Source organism: Sinohyriopsis cumingii, chromosome 11 (genome assembly GCF_028554795.1).
Source record: "Sinohyriopsis cumingii isolate HCF-2022 chromosome 11, ASM2855479v2, whole genome shotgun sequence".
In the NCBI taxonomy this organism is placed as follows: Eukaryota; Metazoa; Mollusca; class Bivalvia; order Unionida; family Unionidae; genus Sinohyriopsis; species Sinohyriopsis cumingii.
This window is the reverse complement of record NC_142971.1, coordinates 87,076,424-87,084,116: the sequence shown is the minus strand read 5'-3', so window position 1 is coordinate 87,084,116 and position 7,693 is coordinate 87,076,424. Positions and strand designations below refer to the sequence as shown.

General features: G+C 36.5%; 1 protein-coding gene across 1 annotated transcript in view; it reads left to right on the top strand.

The window, feature by feature from the left end:
- Positions 1-610: 610 nt before the first annotated feature.
- The window catches only part of LOC149788911 (uncharacterized), a 66,173-nt gene continuing 59,090 nt past the window's right edge, over positions 611-7,693 (top strand). Inside the window, exon 1 of the mRNA XM_089975037.1 lies at positions 611-775. The gene's annotated coding sequence lies outside the window, so the exon portion shown is untranslated. The remainder of the gene's footprint in view (positions 776-7,693) is intronic.

The following is a 7,693-nucleotide window of genomic DNA, read 5'->3' as shown; positions in this document are numbered from 1 at the left end:
TAATACGATCTCGACATTCATGAATGATTAATACTCAAGTTCGTAAAGATATTTTAACATGTCTTTTTTAATGTCGGCCAGCAATGGAAGCATTTCCCTAATGTAATTAAAATATGTTTTAATATGAAAAATTTCTGTAGAATTCCTTTTCTTTTCTTGATTAGGACTAGAGCTGAAGCTTGCACGGTCTGAAAGCCACGCCATTAACGCATGTATATGTCATAGACTGTGCGAAGGAACCTAAAAGCGAATTTTTATTGTGGTTTATTTTTTTAATTTCTTTAAGTGTCCATGTTGCTAGGAAAACCAGTAACACTCGATGTACGACTTCCATTCCTTTTCTCACCCTATCTTTTGAAAAAGAAATATTTTATTTGATCTTTTCTAGTTAAAATGTTCTTTAAGCCGCTTGACAAGAAACGCTTTTAAAGATCACACATCACAGATATTTGATTTGTGTAGAACCTTTTCAAATTTTCATGCGATCTGAGACAATAGATACATGCATGTTTTACTAAGACGCTCCTGTTTGTCTCTGTCGCCTCGGGCCGGTAACTGTCCAATTAATCAACACTTCGTCTTGCACGAGCTTACCTTACCTACCATTTCACCAAATCGGTGGACGTCTTCATTATATACAGATGCACTTTCTGGAACAGGACGCGCCTGCCGAACGCTACAGCTTCGAGCTGGGAAAAATCAATTCCCGATAGATAATCATCAATACAGAGTCCGACACGCATCCATCTATTCGGATTTAATCAAGCCTCTAAAGGTAAGAGATCCATTAGATATATTTTATTCATTTTATGTTTTAATCTCCCCTTATACCGCCTTTGTAACTCATGCACCGTGATTTCTGAATCCCATTTCGTTTTGAAATCAGATTTTTATTTCTTGTATCAAGATAAACCAATTAAAAATACATACAAAGGTTTTTAATTAGAGTATACGTGTTCGTTGCAATAGATGTTGCATGGAGCTGTGACAAGTGGTTGCTATATTTAAATCAATTTAAAAAAAATCTTGTACATGTATATCTCTGTCCTCTTGTCTGGTAAACTTAATTGATACCATAACATTAATGCAGATAGACTGGTGACACGCAAAACAGATATATAAAAATAAGAAATACACTAGTATGTCGAAAATGCAAGCATCACACATCCACTGACTTCAGAAAATGTGCTAAACAATAGTAAACAGACAGAGAGATCATGTACAAAGAAGGTTTTTATCGGAAAAAATTTCACCATATTGTTTATGATATTTTGTTGTTGTTCATAACCTGTTACCAAACTGCTCTGACAGTCGGTCAAAATAATGTCGAGTCTTTGACAAGTGTCTCGGTTCACCGATGTGCATAATGTTATATCACACAGGTAATATAGCTAAAAGAGATGCTTGAATTGGTTTTCAAACAAGATATGTTAAATCACAAGCTAATAAATCATGATAAATGTCACATGACCTTTCGGAATTGATTTAGAGGAAAACAACAACTTTGTAGCCAGTTACATAGAGGTAATAGGGATAGGGAATAGAAATATTTGGTCGACCAGTATGTATTTTCATTGAACTGGAAATGCGGTTTTCTAAAGTTTAATTCCAAGAAAAGTTCTGCTTTCACCGTTATTTTTTCAAAGGAAGGGGAGAAGAAGACATACTCATCTGTCATTCTTTGGGGGAATATACCAAAAGAATGAAAACGACTCTGTAAGAGCGACAGAAATTTGCAATCGAGAAACTGTTTGTCTACACTCTACAGTAATCGAGAAACTATTTTCCTTCTGTAATCCAGAAACTTGAGCTTAATCTCAAACCTGGTCTAAAAGTCATTTTGCTTAAGGGAACTTACTTTGCGAGAAATTAATATTTTAATTAAAATATGGATGTCATATTCAAGATTCGCATTGACATGGTAAAAGGACATTGGAAAATTGCACTTGAACGTCTTCTTGAACAATGATCAAGGAGAGATCAAAATAAGTGGTTCGATATAGTCGTAGAGGACATATTAGATACATAGGATGGGAAATGATACACGGTGACAGCCAGATAGCTATGTCCTAGTATGGGAATTGATGCATGGTGACAACCAGAGAGCAATGTTCTAGTATTGAAATTCATACATGGTGACAACCAGATAGCTACATTCTAGAATGGGAATTGATGCATGGTGACAACCAGATAGCTATGTCCTAGTATGGGATTTGATGCATGGTGACAACCAGATAGCTATGTCCTAGTATGGGAATTGATGCATGGTGACAACCAGAGAGCAATGTTCTAGTATTGGAATTCATACATGGTGACAACCAGATAGCTACATTCTAGAATGGGAATTGATGCATGGTGACAACCAGATAGCTATGTCCTAGTATGGGAATTGATGCATGGTGACAACCAGAGAGCAATGTTCTAGTATTGGAATTCATACATGGCGACAACCAGATAGCTACATTCTAGAATGGGAATTGATGCATGGTGACAACCAGATAGCTATGACCTAGCATGGGATTTGATGCATGGTGACAACCAGATAGCTATGTCCTAGTATGGGAATTGATGCATGGTGACAACCAGATAGCTATGTCCTAGTTAGTAAATTGATGCAATGTATCAACCAGATATCTATGTTCTAGTATGGGAATTGATGCATGGTGACAACCAGATAGCTATGTCCTAGTTAGGGAATTGATGCAATGTAACAACCAGATATATATGTTCTAGTATGGGAATTGATGCATGGTGACAACCAGATAGCTATGTCCTAGTATGGGAATTGATGCATGGTGACAACCAGATAGCTATGTCCTAGTATGGGAATTGATGCACTGTAACAACTAGATAGCTATATTCTAGCATGGGAATTGATGCATGGTGACAACCAGATAGCTATGTCATAGCATGGGAATTGATGCACTGTAACAACCAGATAGATATGTCCTAGTTAGGGAATTGATGCATGGTGACAACCAGATATCTATGTTCTCGTATGGGAATTGATGCACTGTATCAACCAGATAGCTATGTTCTAGAATGGGAATTGATGCATGGTGACAACCAGAAAGCAATGTTCTAGTATTGGAATTGATGCATGGTGACAACCAGATAGTTATGTTCTGGTATGGGACTTGATGCATGGTGACAACCAGATAGCTATGTTCTAGTATGGGAATTGATGCACTGTAAGAACCAGATAGCTATGTCCTAGCAGAGTTGCCAGATACGCGGTTTTTTCGCTCAATTGGGCTTCTTTCGAAATTTGGTTGCTTGAAAAATTGTGAGATTGCTTGTTGCGGTTTTTTGGGCTGGTTTCTGATTTGCGTCGCCGTAATTTTGGCTGCATCAAATTGCTATTAAATTCTCCGCATTCAATTTCAAATTGGCGCTAGTGAGATAATATCCAAAAATCTTAAGGAATCCATTATTCTGGATGTATTTCCATTGATGTTACCTTACATGCTTCTAATTCCAACCACATTTCCGTCGTGGGGAGTATTACTAGCGTTTGATCTAGAGAACAGGTCTAACCATTTACCTTTGCAGCGATCAACTTTGGCATTGAATTCAACTTGCTGCTGCACGACTCCAAAATTGGGTGCTCTTTGGCAGACCAAATAAAAGAGCGCTGTCGTCATTATCCGTTGGAACTACTAAGGGAACTGCGTCAGAGATTGCCGGCAAATATTGAGCAGCTTGAATCTGTGGCTGATCTCTCACCTTATGTCGTCCTTGGAGCACAATAGCCGCAGTTATCAAAGTTGTCCTTTTTACCTATGTACAAGGGAAATTTGGGAGACCTGGAGCAGCAGTGGATGCTGATAAGTTTAATCTCTTGGCCACATTATAGTGATAACTGTAGCAAATCATACGGACGCTTGCGGAGTTTTTGACTTTCTACAACTGGGACATTTCGCCTTATGTGTTGGCGTTGCCTTACAGTAATGCAGCCGTCGGAAGAACTTTCTCTCAGATGAATCTGATTTAAACGAAAGTAAGAAACAGGATGGGGCAAGGCATGATGGAAGCTTTGTTACGCATTCGAAGCTATATGAATCGCAACGGGATCTGTTGCAACGGATTTGTCCCATCTACAGCAATGCTGAGTAATTTCAATTTGAAAATTTATGCGACAACTGAATCTGCTGATCACGACAAGGACGTTCTACCTTAGGAATACTTGGAAGTTACAGATGAATAAATGTTTGTAGTGATACTTAATTTATGGTATTTGGTTATTTACTCTTCAGATTTTAATATATAAATTGGGCGGTTTTGGGCTGCTTTTTAAAGGTACACGTGCGGGAATTAAAAAAGTATCTGGCAACCCTGTGTCCTAGTATGGGAATTGATGCATGGTGACAACCAGATATATATGTCCTACTATGGGAATTGACGCATGGTGACAACCAGAAAGCTATGTCCTATTATGGGAATTGATGCATGGTGACAACCAGATAGCTATGTCCTAGTATGGGAATTGATGCATGGTGACAACCAGATAGCTATGTCCTAGTATGGGAATTAATGCATGGTGACAACCAGATAGCTATGTCCTAGTATGGGAATTGATGCAATGTAACAACCAGATAGCTATTTTCTAGTATGGGAATTGAAACATGGTGACAACCAGAGAGCTATGTTCTAGTATGGGAATTGATGCACTGTAACAGCTAGAGGGCTGTGTTCTAGTATGGGAATTGATGCATGGTGACAACCAGATAGCTATGTTCTGGTATGGGGCTAGATCCATGGTGACAATCCACCTTAGCTATGATAGTTGATCTACCAAGGGACAGTTATACGAAATCGGAGTAATTTATTGAAACAGTTGGTACTGAAGTTAGTGAATGAAATATACAACCAGAATGGAAATGACGACAGAATGGAATGAACACTTGGCTGTCGACTAATAGGTTGATAAAGAGAGTAACGGATATTTAACAACCAATTAGCTGGCAAAGTTAGAGGGCAAGTAATGACTAACCACACTAGACAACCACAGAAGGGTGAAAGCAGAGCATACTTGTGAAAACACCGTATGTATTCGCTTTTATGTTAATTCAAACTGCAAACAACAAAAATGCTGATCTGCCGTAGTACAACGCGCATACGTATCAGGGCATACGTTGTTTGTTCTACTGATTACTTCTTACAAACTGCACAGATCTAGATCGGCTGGCGCATTATGATCCGGTAGATCTGAGAATGTGCAGTTTTGTGGTCTACTTATAAGCGAGTACAAACGGTAGCATATGGGGAAGATAGAATACAAGTGACCAATCAGTGAATATTGTCATAAATATAGTTGTTATTATAAATAAATTAATTCAGAAAATAAAAGATTAAGCGGGGTAGTTTTAGAATCGGAAATCTAGTCATCGAAGTTCAGTTAATGAGACTATCAAAGTAGACTACACATAATATGAATATATTAAGATATCAGATAAAACGGTGTTTCACAAATATCGATACTATAAAAGAGTGAAGTTTGTAAGCGATATCTTTGATGAAATTAAGTTAAGTACATCTGAAAATTTTAAAAGAACATTCAATGTTGACAAAAGAAATCCACGACTTCTTCTGTATCATTGTTGTGGCACTAAAAAATTATCAAATCCAGAAAAATAGAAACAGTTTGCTCCAATTCAGATTTTTCACCCTTGTATACCGACCCATATTAGGATACCGTTATAAAGTAGAGTTTAATTCTAGTACAAAGCATCAGAGACTTTAAGATACATCGGTTTTAGACAGAGTTGAGTTGTATATTACCGATATTCTGGTTTATATTCCGGTTTACCACGATATTTGTTTTGGTGTTGTATGTGTTCTCTGTACCGTCACGTCGGTAGCTCCCGCCAGTAAAGAATAGACGAAAATTCCCGAGTAATCTTATTACAAATTTAATTATATATTCAGTCTGTTTTTATTTTTGATGACAAAATAATAAAAAAGTTATTATTTTTACAAAATAGATGTACTTTTCATAAAATTAATTGTGAATAAGACAAATAAAATTATATTTATTTTATGATTCCTTAATCGTATTTTCGACACGTGGTGATGAAATGGAATGTTGTGAAAGATTACCGACCTTTCCAAATATTTTGGATTAAAAAAACTAAAACATGTCATTTTTAGGAGTTTATTCTGCTAACTTCTGTTAAGATGTCAAGTACATGTACTCCTTTGTAAGGCTGCAAATCGTCATAGAATTGTCAGGAGAGAGGTCATTTTCTGGATGGTTTTTGTTTTCTTTTTTGATGTATGTTATTTCTCAAGTTCACCATATATTTTTTAGTTTCTTGAGTAAGTGTGCTTTACGTTTGTTGATAATCTCTGATAAATATATTGCCCGGGTGTTGACTTCCCACTCAAAATGTCTCTGCCAATTATATCAATAGAGTGGATAGTAAATTGTAGGATTCAGTCATAACACTTCCAGTTCGTACCAGCATGCTCTCTAAATTCGGCACGCTGCCTTTCACAGGGGTCAGCTCTTGTGTAAGCTGAATCATTCAAATTTAGTTAGTTTTTAGACTGCAACTTATTCATACAACAGTCAGCATACACATAGGAAATTCATCCCCATTAAGGTGCCTGTATCAACATTTTCTGGGTTGAAGGGGGGGGGAGGGGCAGCGATTTTCTTTGGGACTCAGATATTTTCTTTTATTTTATGCCACTGCAATTAATTTGTTTTTTTTTTATATTAAATAATAAAATGGATATAATATAGTTTGCTTTAAATCAGAGGATAATGCTTTTTTAGCTATTGACAGATGAAAACTTTCATTAAAAAAGTGTCAGGTACCTGGCCAAGAACATTAAAGGTTAGTTCCCAATATACCATGGTACGTATCGCATACCGAGATATACAATTTTCCGTGGTACCCATCTCTAGTCCCAGTATTGAATACTTCACAAAACATTACCCTGTGAATGGCTATTTACGTAAGATAAAAATGTAATCCAAAATAATAATGTTTTTTTTCCCCAGTAAAGAATAAGATACTATTCGATATTTGTAAACTGTCAGTCCAGTATGTCTGGGGTAGTTAAAGGAATAGCCCCCCCCCCCATAAAATACAAACATGATAATGATTTAGAAATATGAAAATATGATGGTAAATCATATATGTATGTATGTATGTATGTATGTATGTATGAGGACGGATTCAAGTTCAGAAACCGTTTTACACTTTTGTGGACCACCCTTGTTTGGATAGACAGGTTAACATAATTTCCACATTTTCGTCTATAAGCCTAGGGAAAATAATTTCCCGTCTACTGCTGGAACCAACAATTTTAACTACAGACATTTTAGCTTTCAAGCACCTAATCAAAGTTTTCATTTACCAGATTACGTTTGAGTATGCAGTCAAAACCTATCACATGACACTGTGTTATAAAGATAAAGGTGTCATCTCTAAATAATGATAAAACACAAATTATTATTATGTCTTTAAGTCAAATAAAATAAAAAGTGGATTATGTCTGTAATCCTAAAAGCGAAATAAGTAGTAAATCCACCAGAGGAACTTAAATGTTCGATAAACAGTTTGACAAGAACATTTTAGAGTGAGTCATTGCTTTCATTTGCATCTCCAGTTTTATTTTGTTATAAGGCGAGCTAGAAATAGGATAATACGCATGCGTCAAATCTCCCTACAGAGAAAAGACT